At 35.6% G+C, this 23,202-nt stretch overlaps 1 long non-coding RNA gene across 1 annotated transcript in view; it reads right to left on the reverse strand.

The window, feature by feature from the left end:
• LOC122532942 overlaps nucleotides 1-6,736 on the reverse strand; it is a 23,532-nt gene extending 16,796 nt beyond the window's left edge. The window contains exons 1-2 of the long non-coding RNA XR_006307613.1: nucleotides 6,710-6,736; nucleotides 4,404-4,406 (exon numbers count right to left, since the gene is read on the reverse strand). This is a non-coding gene — a long non-coding RNA (uncharacterized LOC122532942). The remainder of the gene's footprint in view (nucleotides 1-4,403; nucleotides 4,407-6,709) is intronic.
• Nucleotides 6,737-23,202: the final 16,466 nt, after the last annotated feature.

Below are 23,202 nucleotides of genomic sequence, written 5' to 3' on the forward strand. Positions count from 1 at the left end.
TTTTTTTTCTTTTTTTTTCTTTCTTTCTTACGAAGCTTCAAATGGCGAACGACTTTCAAACTGGTCCCGACCAACTCTTTCAACCACCGATTCGTTCCGATTAAACAGACACCTCGGGGTGTCAGAAATTAACCACCTTCGAGGTATCGAGGAGGTGTACAGTCACTAGCAACACACTCTACTACGTAAAACGTTCGAGAAATTTCAAACAACTCTTCGAGAGATTTTGCGTTTTGGTAATTCGATAAAATTAGAGAGATTTTTTTTTTTAAACAATTGTATGCTTTGTTATTATTCTAGTGTTATTATTCTTGCGCTGAAATGACGTCGAATATTCTGTCCCAAATTGCAACATCTTCTCAGTTTCAAGTATATTTTAAATGTAAATCTAGGCAAAAATATGATAAGCTTGTCACTTGTTAATCGTTTCTATCCAGTGATGTACTTCAAAAGAGAAAGAAAGCGACGAATTACTGTATATACGGCTCGGTCGCTCGTTATGGTCCTCGACAGGGGTTGAAATACTCTAGAGCAGCGGTTCCTAAATCAATTTTTGTCTCTCTTCGACTGGGCTTTTCATTTCGAGTAACCCCCTCTCATTCTTCGGAAACTTTCACGCAAGTCTCCCCTTCTAAATCAAAACTCTGTATCTCTGTTTCCGCGTTTTTATTCTAACTTCTTTCTCCGGTTTTCCGCCGTTATCAATATTATACAGCCCCAGGTTGGGAACCGCTGCTCTAGAGAATAATTAACTCGGAGTTTTCGCCGGCACTGAGACATTAAAGAACTAAAAATTCAATTCGCAGAATGAAATTTTCCAAATACTTGAAAAATACTGTTTGAAAGACTACTGTAAATCGATAATATTCTCAAGGTTCTATAGCAAAATTTCGATTTTTATCCGCAAAGGAGTTGGAAATTACACGTTCAAGTTCGGATCGGTGTGACTTTTTTACAAAATTTATATTTTTTATGTTCCAGCCAAAAATTTATATATTTATATGTTGATTGATTTTTAGAAATTACTGATTGAATAAAATGTTATTATTATAATATATATATATATTAAAATGTTATTAAATATAATAAAATATTATTATAATATGTATGTATTAAAATGTTATTAAATATTATTAAAATACGTACATATTAAAATGTTACTAAATATAATAAAATATTATTATAATATGTATATATTAAAAATGTTATTAAATATAATAAAATATTATTATAATATGTATATATTAAAAATGTAAATAAATATAATAAAATATTATTATAATATGTATGTATTAAAATGTTACTAAATATAATAAAATATTTTTTATATTTAGTTTCTTTTTTTATTTAAAACGGAAAGTTTTGCAATCATTCGTAAAACATAACCCTTAGAGAAAGTACTAAATACACACTATCCCACTGCATTCACACTGCGAGTAAAATGGAATTTAACAGTATATAAACTGACAGTATATAAACTGAAGGAAATCGATGAAGCGAAGTCTTTCTCGACTGACTGTACATCTGAGCTCTCTACTATGTTAAAATGTGTCATTAAACTCGGGATAAGTGGAGAAGCGGCCACGTATTTATTTCGTTAATATATAATTATATATATAATATATAATATATATATATATATATATATATATATATATATATATAATAAGTGTCGGGTTGGAAATTTTTCAGCGTTTACTCGGAGGGAAATCGCGCACTCATCGGAATACCAGGATGGCCTATTAATAGTCTTTAGAGACATATCCAGCCAATTGTGCACGTACGATTGGCTACACTTTTCTGCAAATGGATGTTCATGCAAATTTTCTACTTACGACGTGAAACGAGAGATTTAATAAACTGTCAACTATGCACGCAAATCCGAGGCGATTGGAATAAATAACGGAGAGATGTACAAAAATAAAAACCTTTGGCTCCACTGGGGGGGCTGTCGATATGTTACGTTCCCATATGTCAGTCTTCTACTTCTTACCTGAAAGTAAAACGAAATGCAGATGATTAATTAAACGTCCTTTGATGTACGCGACTAAATGGAAAAAATTTATCGAAACATTTTATCAAATTGCCAATACGATGTCGATCGACCGTCGCGTGAAACATTTTTTTTTTTTTTTTTTTTTAGGAAAATAATACCGCGCATGCGAGTAAACTGGTCGTATATCTGTCGGCGAAACGAAGAGCACAACTGTATCAGTGACAATGGGAAATCGTCGGTAATTTGAACATAACTTCGTTAAAAAAAAAAAGAAAAAAAAGAGAAGAAGAAAAAAAAGATTGTATAACGATCCACTTGATCTCATTTGGAAGCGTGAAACTTTGACAGTCGTATAATAATAATATATAATAGGATAAAATAACATATATAATAATATATAATATATAATAATAAATAACATAAAATAATATATAATAGAATAAAATAACGAAATATTTCTAGATACGGTTTTCTGTCTCATATCAATTTATTTTTCTTTTTCATTATTTTTAATTATTTTATTAATGAATTTTTCCTTTTTAACGAGATTATTAAATTTTATTGAATTTTCCTTTCGACGATTGTTTTCCTTTCGAATGAATTTTTCGACAATCTTCCCGAGAGAGATCGGGAGTGTTTCTCGAATTATACAGCAGGAACTTTTACTTTCATCGTACGTGTACGAATCGGAGATTCTAACAGATACTCTTTTGGCCTGCCGCCAAGATCACTGGCCAGACTTCCACTCGCTAGTAGTACAGATATTATTGTTCCGACCTTTCCGTGTGTGCTCGAACTACAGAAAAAAAAAACGAGCGACTGTTTGCGCTAACGTCGCCAACGTTTAAGCTTCTCGCTGGCCACGCGTGCCTCTCGGTGAAATCGAAAACGAAACGAGCCGAAAGAAAGAGCAGGGAGGGATTTGCCAGTCCGCTCGAATAGAAAAAAATGTGAAACGTATTACAGAGTAGCTGGAATTTCCGGAAGTTCGTCAACTCTCCGCCGTTCCCGAATATAATCCAGGTTTCTTCCCACCTTGTTTCTCTCGCTCGTTCTTTCTTCCTGTTTCGCCGTTTCTCTCTTTCGATGCTCGGTTCGAAGGAACCGAAAGCGCCCCCCAGATTTCCGTGTCGTTCGAAGCGCGAGTTTTCAGCTTCTGTTTCGACAACAAGCATCGATCGTTGATTGTCAACACCGTCGAATCAAATACGATTCACGTCACATTCGTTCAATGCGCTGCGTGAATCATATTCACTTCGCACGATGATTTCTCTTTCAACCCCATGCGCTGGCCAACTGGTTGCGCGGACCATAACGAGAGACCGAACCGTATACAATAATTCGTCGCTTTCTTTTCTGGATAGAAATTATTGAGAAGTAATTTAACAAGTTTATTATTTGTTTTGCCTGGATTATACTTAAATATATTTAATGAAGACTGAGGAAATATTGCAATTTTAAGATCAAAAAAAAATTCTCAACGTGCGCAAGAGGTTAACCACTTGCGCTGGCAACTGATTGCGGACCATAACGAGTGACCGAACCGTACACAATAATTCGTCGCTTCCTTTTTAAACTCGTCAGTATGATATCACTGGATGGAAATTATCGAAAAGTAANTTTAACAAATTTATTATTTGTTTTGCCTGGATTATACTTAAATATATTTAATGAAGACTGAGGAAATATTGCAATTTTGGGACAAAAAATTCTCGACGTGCGTTAAGAGGTTAACCACTTGCGCTGGCAACTGATTGCGGACCATAACGAGAGACCGAATCGTGTACAATAATTCGTCGCTTTCTTTCTCTTTCGAACGGCGTCGGCATGACATCACTGGGTAGAAATGATTGAGAAGCAATAAACTTATCATTCGTTTTGCCTAAATATTGAATATACCTAAAACGGAGAGACTTCGTTCTGATTTTTGAAACTGAGGCGCTTTTGAAAATCGCGTCCCGACGAAGAAGACAAGGAAACGGCACGGTCACGTTCCGAAACCGAAATAGAAGCTCGCGTGTCCCTTAAAAACTCATATCGATCTTCCTTAGTGCCCCAGCTCCAACCTGGGATTTAAAGTTGGCCAGACGCGGTGGTGCTCGCGGCCCGGGACATTCGTTTCGTTCGATAAATTATTCCGCCCACCGGAGGCCAGCAGCCACGGGGAAATTCGAGCCCGGGGCCACTTAAGTGGAAAACCATTCGGTCGGAGGAACAATAAATTTCGCGATACGCGCAATCGATACGACTTCCGTCTTCGACTCCGTGACCCGACGCTGTGTGTCGATGCTACATCATCTGCGACCATTCGCGACCAACAGATGTACCATTCTGTGTTTATGTCGTCGAATATATGCTTGCTATAACCGAACGTCGTAACGTGTATACAGGGTGGCCACTGAAATACCTTCTTTGTGGGCTAGATTTAGGTTTTATTTTCCATTTTTGTAGGTTAGGTTCAGATTTTCTTTTCTTTTAGATTTTACTTTCTTTTTTTGTAGGTTAGGTTCAGGTTTTATTTTCCTTTTTGTAGACTAGACTTAGATTTTATTTTCTTTTTTCGTAAGTTAGGTTTAGATTTTATTTTCCTCTTTTGTAGGTTAGGTTTAGGTTTCATTTCCTTTTTTTGTAAATTTGGTTTAGGTTTTATTTTCCATTTTTGTAGGCTAGGTTCAGACTTTCTTTTTTTCTAGGTTTTATTTTCCTTTCTTGTAGATTAAATTTAGGTTTTATTTTCTTTTTTTGTAAGTTAGGCTTAGGTTTCATTTCCTTTTTTTGTAAATTTGGTTTAGGTTTTATTTTCCATTTTTGTAGGTTAGGTTCAGACTTTCTTTTCTTTTAGGTTTTATTTTCCTCTTTTGTAGGTTAGGTTAAGATTTTATTTTCCTTCTTTGTAGATTAGATTTAGGTTTTATTTTCTTTTTTTGTAAGTTTAGTTTAGATTTTATTTTCCTCTTATGTAGGGTTAGGTTTTATTTTCTTTTTTTGTAGGTAGGTTAGGTTTCTTTGTAGGATAGAAAAAAATACTGAAAAAATCCATTAATTATATTTCCAAATAAAATAATAAAAAGTTAAAGGAACATGTGTTTGTATTTTTGTTTTATATCAGCCTTTCAGTGACCACCCTATATATAGAGCGAATCGAGAAAGTAAATCGGCACTTTGTTTAGTTGTGGCGGCGCGCGTATTTTTAAAAGCGACTTCAACAGCGGCGACGCTTAAATTAAAAATGAAGAAGAAAATAAAACAGTAGAAAATATATATTGTATTATATATTCTCAACTGTTAATAATCAACCAAAGCGAACGGTCATCATTAAAATCTTGTTATACGTTAATTGAAATAAATAGTTATTATTATAGTTTCTTGTTAAATCTTATTTTTGTTGTTTCTGTTAAATTTATCTCAATCGCGATCACAAGCGACAAAAGCTTGACCAAATACTTTCTAACAATACTGAAACATCCTGTACAATTCATTATTATATTACTTTTGTATGTATTATAATAAATTATTTATGCAAACAGACTTCTTTTAATCTATCATTCGTTTTCATAAAGAAAATTTCATATTGCGAAACAAGTACATGTGCCAATATTTTTTTCAATCTACTGTACATACATAAGTATCAATTAATGGACGCTTTGATTCATTTATGTGAATGTTGCCAAAATGTGAATCAACGACGAATTAATCATCAGCTCTACATGGACATATTCGTCTAGCGTAACAATTTGTCAATTATTCACCAGTTTGATACAAGATAAATTGCCTTAACCACTTGCGCTGCCAACTGATTGCGGACCATAACGAGTGACCGAATCGTACACAACAGTCCGTCGCTTTCTCTTCCTTTTGAACTCGTCGGTACGATGTCACTGGATCGAAATGATTGAGAATCAATAAATTAATTATTTATTCTGCCCGGATTGTACTTAAAATATACTTAAAAATGAGAGAATATTGCAATTTTGGGACAAAAAGAAAATTTCTCGACGCGCGTAAGAGGTTAACCACTTGCGCTGGCAACTGATTGCGGACCGTAACGAGTGACCAAATATAAACCGTATGTATACAATTCGTCGCTTTCTTTTTGAACTCGTCGGTACGATGTCACTGGAAATCGAAATGATTGAGAATTAATAAATTCACCATTTGTTTTGCCCGGGTTATACTTAAGTATACTTGAAACTGAGAAAATATTGCAATTTCTCGGAGAGGAAAAAAAATTCTCGACGTGACGCAAGATGTTGATATCTTATTCCACGAACAGGGAACAGCGAAAGTTAGTGTCGCTAACAATTTGTCAATTATCTACCAGTTCTTGATGATTGTCGCGCAACTCAAACCTCACGTAACATCAACTTCAACAAAAAGAAACGTTGAACGAGAAACGAGATATAAGCCAGGCAACTTGGTTCTATCGTTATAAACATTCGACGTGACTACAGCTGAAACAGTCGGTGCAGTAAATTCAAGAAGGTGGGCAGATTGAAAAAGTTTCGGAAAAGCCAGCTGTTTGGGGAACGTTGCGCGGGAAATGGAGGAAGAAGGTGGAAAGAGAGAAGGTGGCTTTACGCTTTTGTCCAGGCCGGTTGGCGTAGCACGGCTCGCGTGTCCCTCGCGTCGCGAGTCGTACGACAATGAGGAATCAATAGTCGCGACGGAAACGCCCTGTACCTACGTTCGTTTCTCTCTCTCTCACTCACTCACTCTCTCTCTCTCTCTCTCTCTCTCTCTTTTTCCCCTGCCCCCCTGTTTACTGGTAATTCGTCGCGTCCGCCGGGACAGCTTTGACAGATTCCTATCTCGCTTCCGGGACGATGATACCACGCGACGAGAGGAGGGGAGAAAGCAAATTTCCTACCCTCCTCCGTCGCTTCGTTAAAATAATTTTATAAATATTTACTAATATTTAACATAAATAACTTATAATTATATATTATAGTAAATAATACATTATTACTATTATAATAAATTATATATTATATATAATTTATTGTACTAAATTATATATTATTATTATCATAGTATATAATATATTATTATTATTATAGTAAATTATATATTATTATTATTATTATTATAGTATATAATATATTATTATTATAGTAAATTATATATTATTATTATAGTAAATTATACATTATAATTATTACAGTATATAATATATTATTATTATTATAGCAAATTATATATTATATATAATTTATTACAGTAAAATAAATTATAAATAATTTATAAATTAAATTATAGTCCTTTCGTACAAGTAATTTAAATATTTTCATAGATAGAAACCAATCTGACTTGCGTCGATTTGAACTCGAATCATGTAAGATTTTAAAAGTCGAACAGACTTAATTATTGATAACTTCTGCATTTAAAGTTTATCTTAATTCAATATCGAAGAAACGAGAGAGAACAACCACTGGCGCGAATGAAAAAGCGAAAGAAGGTACGTAATACTTAAAATGGAAAGAATGGTACAAAATAAAATGCAATAGCAGAGTCGAATTTTCCATAAATTCGAGAGACTAGAATTATCTAGGGATTCGTTCGAGCCTCTTAATTTTACCAAAAAAAAAAAAGAAAAAAAAAAGAGAAGAAAAGAAAGGAAAAAGGAAAAATAGAGGAAGGGTATTTAAATACAAATTTTTGCTTATTTCGTTGCGTTGAGAGAGGGGAAAACGAACGCGGAATGAAAAGCGACGGGGCATTCGGAGAACAGGAAGGATCTCTCTTCCGCGCCCCATAAAAGAGGATCATTCGACCAACTATCGTTGCACAGCACGATTACTCGCTACTAAAATCTATCCGATCCTTTTTATCCGTGCCTTGAATACTCCTCCCCTCTCGACGAAAGATTCGCTCGACGTTTCCGCGTCGCGAATCCACCCCTCCACCCCTCCCGCCGCAGCCATACGTTTCCAACCCGGAATAAACCGGCCGAACAAATCATCGTTCTGATTCCGATAAGACAATCAATCCATCCAGCGTAATACCGAGCGCGTTTCAATTCCAAACTGCTCGCTTCGAGTTTTTTATCCGCAACAACTTGCGCCAATTGTGCGACTTTTTTCTTTTTTCCTTTTTCTTTCTCGTTCTCGTTCTTTAACCGACTGTTTAACACTTTACTGACAACTAAGTAAAGGGCAGTTTTTTTATTTCTCTTTTTCTGTTTAAATTATAATATTATAAATTAATGTTAAATTTACTTTTAATATTATTTCGTTAATTATTATGAATTAATATTAAATTAACCTTTAATATTATTTCGTTAATTATTATGAATTAATATTAAATTAACCTTTAATATTATTTCGTTAATTATCATGAATTAATATTAAATTAACTTTTAATATTATTTCGTTAATTATTATAAATTAATATTACATTAATATCTAATGTGGATTTTTTATTTGAGTCAGACAACGGACAACGAACTTTGTTAAATTTATTCTTTATACAAGGACGGGTCAAAAATCACTTCCGACTGAAATAAATGAATTTTTATTATGTGTTTGTATACATTTAAAAAAAATAATTTTGAAAACTACCGGAAAATGAAAAAAAAGTCACGTTTGAACGCTGGAATTTAATTTAAAAATTAATAAAATTAGCTTCCTCTTGTATTTTGATGTTTCATTAAAAAAAAAAAAAAAAAAAAAGAAACATAGGTAGAAACTTTTGGCCCACCCTGTATTAAAAGCAAACGTACTCATTTTTCCCTCCTATCTCCTCGACCCCAAGTACTAATTTCTTTTCGCAAAATTGCAACAATCTCAACGTCATAGCATTAACAATAACGTGCGTGTTAAACGTTTATTGAAAAAAAAAAAAAAAAATCATTCTCGACGAAAATGACATTCGGCCGGTTCTCGTTCGTCAAGCGGGAAAAAAGAATGGGGGGGGGGGGGGGGACTGGCTGGTAACGCGATCCACGATCAAAAATTCTATTTCGCTTTTAACCGATAATTGGCCCGGTAATTGATTTTATAACCCGCTTTCAGGAAGCGGCACGAATGTTATAAAATGCTTAAAAGCGAAACGGAGCGTTAAAAAACCTTTCATCGAATTCGATATTCTCGTATTGCTAATGGCGCGTGTCAAAGACGTGATTTTACACATCATCATTTTCGTCGCCGGCAGTGTTCCGGGTGCTGGCGATGAAAAAACATCGATCAAACCTCGATAACCTTTCTATTCCCGTTGCCAGCAGCCCCTTTCTTCTTCGCTGCATTTTTCTTTTCTCTTTTTTCGTCTTTTTTTCTTTTTTACCGACAGGGTACGACGCTAACCTGTCGTTAACATTAAAACAGCCGGGTTATTGTCCATCGCTCTGTCGGTATCTCGCGCGGCGCCAATCAATTTGACGCGCCACGATTTATTCTGTATAATCTTTCTCACCGCTTACCAAAAATTTCTAATTCTTCTTTGGAAATTTGAAACGACCAATTTCTAATTCTTCTTTGGAAATTTTGCAGACGTAAGACAGGATACTTTTTAGAAATCTGAATGATTTTTAGAATTTTTTTTAGGTTAGGTTTCACAAAGTTTTTTGCTCTTCCTTTCTCCTTTTTTTTTTTTACTCTAATGTCTCTGATGGTAATTTTCGCTAGCGTTAAATCGCTAATTAGTTCTGCTGTTGAAGGACTCGCCGCCGATTTCACCGTGATTCGTTAAAAGACTGCCGATCAGAAATTTTAAGATATACAAAAAAATAACTAAGACAAATAAATAACAGAAATTTTAAGATATACAAAAAAATAACTAGACAAATAAATAACAGAAATTTTAAGATATACAAAAAAAATAACTAGACAAATAAATAACAGAAATTTTAAGATATACGAAAGATAACTCGTAGATGACTCCTGCGATCGGAAATAACATATTTAAACTACGAGGCAACTCACGTATATAATATCAATTCGATTCCAGGATTCAAACGACTGCATAGAAACAGTAGGGGGAAAGAAAGGAGCGGTTCTTTTGGTAATTTCGATCTGATTCGTGCCAGCTGTCTCGCGTTCCCAGTACAGACCCGCGGAGAAAGGGAGCAGAGAGGATGAAGAAAAATAAAGCAAACGGAGGGCGGTGGAAAAAAGACTCCAAAAAGACGTAAGAACGAAGTTGACGAGGCAAAAACGCAGGCCCTAGGACTGCAGAAAGAGCGAGAGGAGAAAACAGAAGTAAAAATGGTTAATGATAATTTAAATTTTTAATATCAACAGTAATATTACGAGTTGCTTTTTTAACTTTGTTCGAACGAAAAATTTTGAGTTACAAGTCCAAATAAATTATTATTTAAATTATTATTTAAATTATTATTTCAACCTTTCGAGAAAGAAAGATAAAAAGAAAGAAGAGATAAGACAGGTCTAAAAAGAAGAGAGCAACAAATAAACATGAAATAAAATGAAAGAATTAGGTTAAGATATTAAGTAGACAAAAGAATAGCATAGTTAAGAAAAGTATAAGTATAGGATAAAGCAAAATAGGATACAAAATATTATGTAAAAGTAATATAAAAATAATATAAAAATAAATAAAAAGTAATATAAAAATATTATGTAAATATATGTAAAAGCAAGGATAAATTCAATGCGAATGTGCAATGTAAAACCAAAGTCAATTTCAAGGCCAAGGAGGCTGAAATAAAAATATACTACTATTATTATTATTTCAACCTTTCAGTGACAGATTAAAATTAATTTTTCACGTGTCGAAAGTAACAACTATTTATACACGTGACGACGTGTGCCTGATGTAATGATACAATTAACCGAATGACGATTGGACCGGGTCAAATGCAGAGGCCTCCTCCGCGGATAATTAATCGACGCGGAGGGCCGTGTCGAGCACGCTTAATAATGTTCTACGAGCGAAATATCTAACGTACCACCGTTAATTAACGGTGTTCCAATTTTTTTCTTCTTTTTTTAATCGTTAGATATCTCGCTTGCAAAACTCGCGTTACCGTTCTGATTTTAATCGGCCTCCGTCGAGGGAAGTTTCTCCTGCTAATTAAAAATTCGTTTTCTCGCTGGAGAGTCGCTGACGGTTTCGTCGAAATATTTGATCTGCCGGGGCAACAGATGAACGAGAAAAAAGGAGCGGATGGAAAAATAAAAGACCGATGACGAGATCACTTTTCAATCGTGGAAACGTTGTGAGAATATATATATATATATATATATATATATATATATATAAAATGGTCCATCAAAATTCGGATATACAGTATGTTCTCACGAAATTACCTCCAAAACTATTTGTTATAGAAAAAAATGTTTCAAATAGAATTTATTGTTTCGAGGGATATATCTTGTTATGAAAAAAGAAAAAATATAAGGTTTACGCACGTCGCATCACACTCAGCCAAGGGAATTTGGTTTTCCCGCGACAGGGAAGAGCGAAGAAAAAGGAAAAGTGTAATCGGGTTGGTGATGAACGACGGGAGAGACGAAGGAAGGATACATAATAAATTTATTGAATTACTTTTCAATAATTTCTATCCAGCGATATCATAGCGACGAGTTGAAAAAGAAAGCGACGAATTGTATACGGTTTGTATTTGGTCACTCGTTATGGTCCGCAATCAGTTGTCAGCGCAAGCGGTTAACCTATTGCGCTGGAATCACGTGCGTCGAGAATTTTTTGTTCCAAAATTGCAATATTATCCTCAGTTTTAAGTATATTATAACAATAAATTACTTCTCAATAACTTCTATCCAGTGATATCATAGCGACGAGTTCAAAAAGAAAGCGACGAATTGTATACGGTTTGTATTTGGTCACTCGTTATGGTCCGCAATCAGTTGTCAGCGCAAGCAGTTAACCTATTGCGCTGGAATCACGTGCGTCGAGAATTTTTTGTTCCAAAATTGCAATATTATCCTCAGTTTTAAGTATATTATAACAATAAATTACTTCTCAATAACTTCTATCCAGTGATATCATAGCGACGAGTTCAAAAAGAAAGCGACGAATTGTATACGGTTTGTATTTGGTCACTCGTTATGGTCCGCAATCAGTTGTCAGCGCAAGCAGTTAACCTATTGCGCTGGAATCACGTGCGTCGAGAATTTTTTGTTCCAAAATTGCAATATTATCCTCAGTTTTAAGTATATTATAACAATAAATTTGTTAAAATTACTTCTCAATAACTTCTATCCAGCGATATCATAGCGACGAGTTCAAAAAGAAAGCGACGAATTATTGTATACGGTTTGGTCACTCGTTATGGTCCGCAATGGTTAACCTATTGCGCTGGAATCACGTGCCACGCACGTCGAGAATTTTTTCTCCCAAAATTGCAATATTATCCTCAGTTTTAAGTATATTTTAAGTATAACCCGGGAGAAACAAATAATAGATCTAATAATTCTCAGTAACTTCTATCCAGTGATACCATACCGACGAGTTCAAAAAGAAAGCGACGAATTATTTTATACGGTTCGGTCACTCGTTACGGTCCGTGCACCAGTTGCCAGCGTTAAAAATCGTGGCCGAAAACAGCACACATACAAGAAACAATCCGATCATTTACTTTGGGAATCGTGCAATTTTCTCGACACATTGTCTCGTTCAATTTGTCGTTCGGAAATCGTGCGCGATTAAGAATCTACGAAGGGGGGGGATTCAGCAGGTTCAACGCGCCGATTTCAACTGTTATTAGGATCGCGAAAACGTGGCACGGTGTCAACGACAGGCGCGTAACGCGAGAGTGCCTTCTCATTGAAGCAAACCGGGGCAAAGCTGCCCTTCCCGGTTGAGTTGATTGAATTCGTTAATTTTGCAAAGCGACACCGCCAGCCTATGTGCCCGCTGCACACGCGAATTTTCCACCCGCGTTTTATTGTGAAACCACCGACGACGTCGACGACGTCGACGACGACGACGACGACGACGAGTTCGTTTTCTCTCTCTCCTCCCGTGTGTAACTGTGAAAACGAGGCTTAACGTGCGCCGGGGGATCGAACCCCTGCCAACACACAGCCCGAAGGGGTTTCCAACCCCTTTTCATGCGAGCAGATAGCTCGAGCAGTGACCCCCTCTTCCCCCACCCCTTCTTCAGCATATATACACACACACACATACACATACATACACATACGCGCGCACGCACGCAACCCGAGAGTATGTACTCCCAGCAAACTTCACCTGAATCATCCAATTCAAGAGCCAGGGAGCTCTTCAACGAGAGATTAACGCGCCAGCTCGCGGCATCGGGACAAAGAAAAAGGAGCGCGCCGAGGCAAAATCCAGATCTAGCCACGGTAATTGCTCCATTCATGGGAGCCAGGACGTTCGAGAAAGGTGAAGGTGCCACAGCAAATCTATCCGCTAAATGTCCCTCGCGAAATTTCCTTCGTCGAGGGAGGATCCTTTTCGATCTTTTTCGCGGGACACGTTCGTTCGATCAATCGGACTTTTCTGCAGAACGTACAGCTTCGTATTTAATTTGCTCCTGAATGTTTATTATACGTGACGGACGTATACATTGTACAGGTTGTGAGAAAATGTGGCTACACACAGTGGTGGAGAGTTTGGAGACTATTAGCCCGAAAATATATTTTTCGTATTATTCGTATTACATCGAGATTGAAAATATCGTAGGATGGTGGACTTTGAAAGTCGAACAGACTTAATTATTACAATTCTACATTTGAGAACAAGAGGTCGCAATCATTTTCTTCTGTATGATCTATGAAAAAATATAACGCCGCTACCTCTAAGATAATTTATTCTATTAATTATAAATTAAAGATCGAGTTACTTTCTTAGATTAAAGTATTATTTTAAAAATTGGAATTTATAAAATTTAATAATTCACCCAATCAAATATTAATGTAAATTTTATATCGGATACAAAAATAAATTGATATGAAATTCTATGGGGTCTTATCGTCCCGATATATATTTTCGTTAACGATGACGTCAACTTCGCTAAAAATATACAATTAATTTGAAACACAGAGGTGACCTTCAGCTTGTGAGAAAATGTGACAATACACAATGATCTAAAGAATCACCCTTTTTGGAAATTATTTTAGCATTGTTTCAAGATTTAAGATTATGGTAGCATTTAACATCGTTCAATTTTCGTTTTAACTCGTCAGCTTTAACGTTATCGAGTCAAAGATGTGTACAGAGTGATTCGCGTAATTTGCACTAACCTGAAATAACTTTTAAATTGTGCGTCTAATGAAAAATTGTTTGATACAAAAGTTGCATGGTCTTAAAGGAGTCAGAATATAGTATAGTAGTATAGTAAATATAGTACAGTATAGTAATATAGTACAGTATAGTAATATAGTATAGTTTAGTAATATAGTATAGTATAGTAATATAGTATAGCATAGTAATATAGTATAGCATAGTAATATAGTATAGTATAGTAATATAGTATAGTCTAGTATAGTAATATAGTATAGTAAATATAGTATAGTATAGGAGCCAAAATATAGTATAGTAGTATAGTAAATATAGTATAGTACAGTAGTATGAATTTTTTGTGCGTATTGAAGTATTCCGAAAGTTCCAAGGTCATCTTTATTTTTTTTTCTTCTTTTTTCACTGAGCCATATATCTTTTTCGTCATAAATCGAAAGAATATTAAATTCCAAGTAAAAAAGTACTAAATCTAATAGTTGAGATTTACGATAATTTGTCTAGAGCATTAAAATTAGAGCCACACATTAACGTTGGCGATTATCGAAATTATCGTTTTACTACGAAGAAAGAAAAAAAAAATTCAAATTCAAAGCATCAAAGTCGAAAAATTGACTCTCGACGGGAGGGGAAAAAATCCTCGTCAAAAACATTAAACTGAAAAAAAGTTGACTTTCGATGAGGAAAAAAAATTCTTCATCGAAATTTCAACTAAACATGAACGATCGACTCGATTACGCGGTTTCTCACCGGTAGCAGGAACGAAAGAGAGATTCTACGATTGTCGAAAATAGACTGACCGTAGAAAAACGTTGAAAATGCGTGCAAAAAAGAAAAAAAAACACAACTTCCACGACGGTGGAAGTTGGCGAAGGCATTCCAAGGTCGCGTCTTTAACATTCCACAGCCTTTGACACGACAGTCGTTTTTAACGAGCTTGAATAGTCTCCCCCCCTCCTCTTCGTCTTTAGTGGCGGCTCTCTTTCCACGTCGCGAGTACACAATGAAATCACGTCTAATGCGACTGTTCAGTGGTCCCTGAACTTTGTACTCTCCCCCCTCTGCCGCGAAGAACGATCAGCCAAGGTGAGAGGATCCGTGCGCCAGATTTCGAATTTCTGGAACATCGTCCGCGAGCAATCTTCCACCACGCTCGGTCTTCTCGTTCCTTCGGACCGACGGCCTACAACTTCGTATCCGAGGACACGAGGCGTGCTTCGTTTGTAAATTTACGCAATACGATCGGCGAGTAATTACCACCGTGGCAAGTCGATGTTGTACTGTTGCTATGGAGATCTAACGACGGAGACACTTAGGTATTCGAGTTGTAGAAAATTAAATGCAACAGATCTCGTGACATTGTTCCAGCTGAAAGCTGGTGAAAAGATTGCACGTCGTGATTTCTCACAGTCGCGTTTTACGTTTGTATGTGTTGTTCGTGTATATTTTAAGCGTTCTATGTATTTTATGTATGTTATGTATTTCGTGTATATTTCAGGTATTTTATATATTTCGTGTATATTTCATGTGTTCCATGTATTTAGTATTTCAAGTATTTTGTATATTTCGTGTATATTTTATGTATTTTATCTTTATGTTTTTTATAATATGATATAATACAATATTTGTATTGCATCATACTCTACTATATATTTCTTTGTATATTCATATTTAATATAAACTTTACATTATATAGGTGATAATTATATATAATGTACCTATATAATAATTAGAAATTAGAAATATTATATATAGTAGAATATAATGTAAAACAAATATTTCATTATAATATGATATAATATATACCTGTATGATATATTGTATCATAATACGATATAATACATATACATATATATATATCAATAATATTAATATATATATATAATATTTATATTACATCATACTCTACTATATATAATATTTCTTTGTATATTCACATACAATATAAACTATATTTATATATTTTAACACAGATAATATATAATTACACAGGTAATATATTACACAGGTATTATATAATTTATTACACAGATAATATACAATTACACAGGTAATATATTACACAGGTATTATATAATTTATTACACAGATAATAATTTTATTACCTATGTAACAATTCGAAATTGGAAGTATTATATATAGTAGAATATAATGTAATAAAGATATATTATATCACATACTATAATATATACATATACATATACATTACATCATATTATAATAAATATCTATATCGACGTACAATATTTCTTTATATATTCATATACAAAGAATACAAATTACAATAATATATATATATATATATATATAAAATATAGATGTATCTATGTATATAACATCTACATAATAAATACGATTTAATAGGGAAATTACTCGTTACGAGGCTGGTCGTCTCGTATGAGCGAGCCAGCGACGAAAAAGGAGGAGAATTTAATTTAATATCGTCCTACGAAACGAGCCACCACCCCTTCCCCTCCCCTCCCCCCTCCCCCCTTCTGTCCTCGAGCAGATAGACTTATCTTCTCGCTAACTTGTCGACTTTTCGAGTCATCAGGATGCGACGGTCTTCTCTCCCTCTACGCCCCCCCCCCTCCCCCCTCTTTTCCCTTCGTCGCGAGCGAGCGTAATTTAACGGCACGTCCGCAGCCCCCGGTTCCGCGGATAAGGAGGTAAATATTCCAGGGACCGGGCTCTGCCCGTTAACCCCGCGGCCCGATTTTACGACATTCGCCATTCATTATGCTAATGGTCTCGGGGCTTAGATAATGAAGAGGCCACTGCGAACGAATGAGAAAGAGAGAGAGAGAGAGAACTTAAAAAGAAAAAAACGATCTTACGACTTTCGCACACGCGGACTATCGCCGTGTTTATGTGTCATTGTCCGCTGTTTACGGCTCTTGTCCGGGCATCTTGCTGGCCTCGTTCGTGCGATAAAATCGAGAAATCCATCCACGAAGAACTCGGACGCGTGCGACGAACCGAACTTCAGCAAATTATCTTTATCAAATTAGTCATTCAAACAGCGAAAGAAGTCTGATTTTAGCATTCCATCTGGTTGTTTAGATCAGGGTGAGACGGAGAAGATGAAATGGGATCGTCTCGCATTAGCCCGGCGAGATTTGGTTTTAAATTCATGGGCCAGCAGCCTCTGACGCGTTCTCGTCGTTATTATTTTCGTCCGGCCGACCACTTACGGTCTTATGTTTCATTCATCTTGAATTTCAAGTTCGTAACTTTTTGCATTGTGTTCTACTCGTCGCGAAGCAACTACAGTTCTTTTCAAAAATGGCAAAAAAATGGCTGTTATTAGCCCTCGCATGACGAAGACCGAAGCGGAACGATGTACGTCTATATGTAGTCGTTGGTAGTTCAATTTTATTTCTTTCTTGTATTTTTATTATGATTATTACAACAATAGGATGGTAGGAAGTAAAAACACCTTTTGCTACTTTTATTACCTCTAAATAATATTATTTATTTTCGTTGTATCTAATACATATCGTTAGATTGCATTTATGTCTGCTACAAACAAAATTGTGACAATTGCTACATTTAGCGCTATATTTGTTGTCATTGCCTATGCAAATAAAACATCTCGATCGTTTTCAGTTTGGAAGTTTCAAGCTCTAAAAAATGGAAAACGCTAAAAGACTAAAAAATATAAAAAAATGAAAAATAGTACAAAACTAAACTAAGAAAACAGTAAAAGACTAAAAAAATTAAAAATAGTACAAAACTAACTACAAGAATAAAAGACTAATAGTACAAAACTAACTACAAGACTAAACGACTAAAAAAATGAAAATAGTACAAAATTAAACTAAGAAAATACTAAAAAACTAAAAAATACAGAAAAATGAAAAATACTGAAAAAACTAAAGAACACAAAAAATGAAAAATATTACAAAACTAAAGAATACTACTAATGAAAAGTACTGAAAACAATGCACTGAAATACACTTCCTACCGCTGTGACTGCTTCTTCAAAACTGACTCGTACATGCGTTTGTCACCGATTTGACTTCTTATTGGAAACTTATTAATATTATCCCATTGTTTATTGTCAAATCGTAGCAGTACAGGCTAACTTTGTATGACTCACACACAAAGTAAGACTTCAAACGGATCAGACCCAACCATTGTTATGCGAGGGTTAATCATTTAAACACTGCGGACGCGTGGGTCCTAACAGCGACTTTACGGTTCTGGACACTTTTACATAATTTTCATATTAACATTTCACTAACACTCGACTTATCATACTTGTAGCATCAGTATGAATTTAAATAATCGAATGATAAAACTAACTGTTAACATTATTGGAGATACGGACGTTATGCCCACGCGTCCAGAACCATAAAGTCGCTGTTAGAACGCACGCAAGAAACTTCTCTGCCATTTTTCAAAAGAACCATTAGATTGCGACCTGTGGTTCCTTGGGAAAGTTTTACCTCCGCGATGAGTAGAATGCAATGCAATGAAAAAAAAAATTAATTTTGTGAAAATCAATTTTGCGATAGGTTCTTCATGTCAAATCATCTAGAAACAGTATAATTTCGAGTGTCTTTTATCGTACACACACACGACAAAATGTCGAACGTACGCAAATTCGCGTTACCTGGCCAAAAGATCGAGATTATCGCGTAACGATCGAAATCAAGGCTGCAGAAATCGCGAGGGACGTGTCCGCCAGCGCGCAGCCAGCTTCATCAAGGGTCGAATGACACGCTGATAATCACCGTGTCAATAACAGCGCGTCAATTATCAACGTGACCCCTGATGAAGCTAGTTACAATGCTGGCAAAGCATCGGAATAGCCTCGGGGACTGGCCTCGATTCTACGTCTCAATAATTGTACGAATAGTTCCTTGGTCAAACGCGACTGCCCGCGTTCCCCTGTGTTCCTTGCACTTTCGTTTCGACCGATACGAGTCTAACGGTCGATAGGCGAACAATATACGGGGTGTCCGATTAATTTAAATTTCAGAAGACCTTGGGATCCTTATTTACAATTGAAATAGTCGATATGAATATCCTGATGTTCATTCTGTAATTAATGCACTTAATATTGCAATTATAAACTAATGAAATTATATTGATTGTGTGATAAAAATTTGAATATTTTTTAATACAATATTTCATAAAAATTTGAATATTTTAAATAAAATTAGTGGAATAATTTAAATAAAATATTTCATAAAAATTTGAATATTTTAAATAAAATTAATGGAATTAATAGGATGATTTCAGTATCAATGATTAAAAATAGTAACCTGATTCAAAAAAAAAAAAAAAAAAAAAATGGTAATATAATATAATTTTGAAATTGGTTTAAAACCACATACAAATGGAACTTCCTCTTTCTAAATTTATTATTTTATTTATTGAAATAAATTTATTTAAATTGAAGATTAAAAATGAAATAAAAACGATAACTATAAAATATACAAAAATTATATTATACGAGTTTTTTAATTGAAAATTAAATGTAACATTATTATACTATATATATATATATTTTTTTTTATATATACACTTCTTTTTTTCTCATTTTTACACCTTCTGCGAAATCTTGCTTACGATTATTAATACTAATTTCTTTCTTTTCTATTTTTGACTTTTAAAATATTCGAAAAATATCCTGAGATACTCCAAGTCTCTGCTTCTCTTTAACGAAGTCGAAGTCTTTTTAATATACAATCGATCCTTGAAATTTTCAAAGAAACTCAAGAGTGAAATTTCAAATCAGACAAACGAACGGAGGATTAGATGGACGACACAGACAATATATATAAAACACAAATGACAAGTGTAAATGAATAATTAAAAATCCTCCGCTTCTTTCCTCGCGATTTCCCCCCCAAAACGTAACAAAAACGAACCGAGTCTCCTAAAGGAATCTTTATTTCCTTAGCTCAAAAAAAAGTAGAAACTTACTTCTTTTCATCGGAATAATTTCGACATTTAAATTTGGGACACCCCCAAAAAAAATGGTAAATCGACGCGGATCTCTCGGTAACGATCCGCTTGGTAAATCCGTGGCAAGCTGTCGCAACAAGCTTACCATGGTCGTTTTCACGCGGCTCGGGGCCCCTGCATTGTCGCCGCAGTCCGCACCTTTTTCTCTTTTTCCTTTCTTTTTTTTTTTTTTTTTTNGTCGACGCACGTCGAACCGAAAGAGGAACGAACAGAGAGAGAGAGAGAAAGAGAGAGAGAGAGAGAGAGAGAGAGAGAGACAGAGGTTGGGAGTGGCGTGTGTACATGTGTCATTTGCAAGCTGCCGCCACGTGCTGCATGCCGCTTTCCTCGAAAAATAAACAAAACGAGGCGACGTCCGGCTCCGGAGCCCCGCCGTCACGGATTGACGCGCGTTTACATCGCTCGAGTTGCTCGCGTTAGTCCCATGGAACCCGGAGGAAAAAAGCTCCGTGAACACGCGTTCGTCCCACCCGGTTTCCCGCGTCCACGTGTGCACGCACGTGAAAACGAGATTTGCTCGCGTCGCGCGACGACAACGTGTTAAACCGCCCCCCCCCCCCCCCCCCCCTCAGGATTAAGAAGGTTCCACGCGGGCTTACGTCGCGATAAATTAGAGAGGGGAGAAAAAAGGAGGAAAAAGGAACGAAGGAGAGAGAGAGAGAGAGAGGAAGAGGAGATTGATTCGACGAGGGAATGGGATTTGTCATTTAATTGGACAGTTTGGACAGAGATTTTGAACTCGGTTTTCGCGTTTCGAAACGTTAAGGCAATGAGTTTGATGTCTGACGAGCTGAGAAAAATTTGAAAGGGGGACAGGACAGTTCTGACGAGCTTAAACGAATACTTTGGACGGCTGAAGAAAAAAGTACGGATTTGATTGACGTGAGCTTTCGTGGTTTATTTCAACACATTATGAACTATAGAAAGGCGACATTAAACGAGGGGAAAAAAGAGGGCTGTTATTTAACTTAAGGCATCCTTTTTTACATTTCTTTCTTTTACATTGCCTAACATTTTCATTTTTGTGAAAATTATGAAAACAGCAGCTATTTGTTTTTGACGTATCGAATTTGTGCCAGAAATTTCTACGTTCTTTGTTTGTTATCTTTCGAAATTGTTAAAAATTAAAAAATGTTCGATCGTCAATCCCCAGTAAATGTTACGCTAAAGATACATTACAAATTTCACAGTAATCAGTTGGTTCGATTCCGAGATATCTTGCACACCGTTTCTAAAAACCTAGTTTCGAGAAAAACGCGTTTAAAGTTTCAGAACGTCATTTTTCATATGTATCCTTTACTTACTTTTTTTACGTATACATCGCGGCTTAATTCACGACTAAATTGAATCCAAGTCACCTAATATTCGATTCGCCGTAAGCAATATTTGAATCACACGATTTACACTTTATAATACTGCTTAAAGTTGTAAACAGTGATACACAAATTCAATTATTCTGTATCCGCGGATTTATTTATTATACCCCAGAATAAGTCGTTTTAAAGGCTAGGACCTTTTGTATCTTATTTCCAAGACTTCAAACTACTATTCGAAACAAAACAAAAAAATTTTTTGAAAATTTTAAACTGTCCTCTACGAAATCAGCCAGCAGACCAGTCTAATTGTAATAAAGAAAGACGGACAATCGGGACACGGCTGTCGCGTGGATGGAAACGATAAATGTAACATACGTCGACAGACGTGGATCGGGGATTAAGACACAAAATGAGACAAGCTTACGTTGCTGTGCATTGTGAAATAAAACAGAGAGAGAGAGAGAGAGAGAGAGAGAGAGAGAGAGAGAGAGAGAGAGAGAGACGTGGGAATCGAAATCTCGTGGACAAGGGCAGCCGACAAGTCGTAAAGGCCAACCGAGAGGATTTTACGGCGACATAATAAAGCGTCTAACTATAGGATTCGTCACCCTAGTTCCTCGCTTGCTACGTTTTCTACGACTAATCGTCATCTTAATTACCAGTTAACCGTTCGATCTAATCGGACGCGTTTCGAAATAGCAGCAAAAATTCAAGAGCGAGAAGAATCGAAAGACCGACCAACTGATACCTTTCTCTCGTCGGTTTACTATAATCGACTTGTTTCTTTAATAGTTCGATTAACAGCTCGAATTGATTGTCGTTTCTTTAACTTCTTGCGCTGGCAACTGGTTGCGCGGACCATAACGAGTGACCGAACCGTATACAATAACTCGTCGCTTTCATATTCTTTTGAAAACATCGTCGGTACGATATCACTGGATAGAAATGATTAAGACAAGTAATGCACTTGTCATTTGTTTTGCCTGTGTTACATTTAAATATACTTAGAACTGAGAAAATTTTGGGACAAAAAATATTCTCGACGTGCGTGGCACGTCATTCCAGCGCAATAGGTTAACAGACAAGCTTGGAAAAATTCGCGGTCTATTGACGCATTCGCGACCGATAACGTAGTGCCACGTCACGTCGAATTCTTTAGTCTGAATGTCGGTAACGTAGTTCTACGTCAATTTAAATTTGTTAACTGAATACCGGTAACGTAGTACACGAATAAAAATTCAACTTATTATTATGAAAATAAATTAATAAATTCTCGTACAATGATAATGATGTTATTTTCAAGAAGTGATTTTATTTTTAATTTGAAATTTGTCAGGAAACGTATTTACGTATTGACGTTATTACAAAAGAGAATGTAATTTTCTTCACGTTTAACAATTTTGAAAAACATAAACAAAGAACGTAGAAATTTTTGGCACAACGTCGATACGTCAAAGAACAAATAGCTGCTTTTCATAATTTTCACAAAAGTGAAAATGTTGGATCGTCAAACCCCAGAGAATATCGTTTACTTTTGAACTTTTTTCGCCTTTTTTTTTACAACTAATCCTGTTTGGTTGGAATCATGCACACCGACACAGGCAATGTAAAGAAAAAGTTGTGTAAAAAGGATGCCTCTTTTTTTCCTTTTTTAACCCTCCGACTACTGAACCTCAGCGTCCACAGTGCTGGAGTCATTTCTGACTCGCACGGATATCCCACTAATACATATTT

The sequence above is a fragment of the Frieseomelitta varia genome, unplaced genomic scaffold (assembly GCF_011392965.1).
Source record: "Frieseomelitta varia isolate USP_RPSP 00005682 unplaced genomic scaffold, Fvar_1.2 scaffold_483, whole genome shotgun sequence".
NCBI lineage: Eukaryota > Metazoa > Arthropoda > Insecta > Hymenoptera > Apidae > Frieseomelitta > Frieseomelitta varia.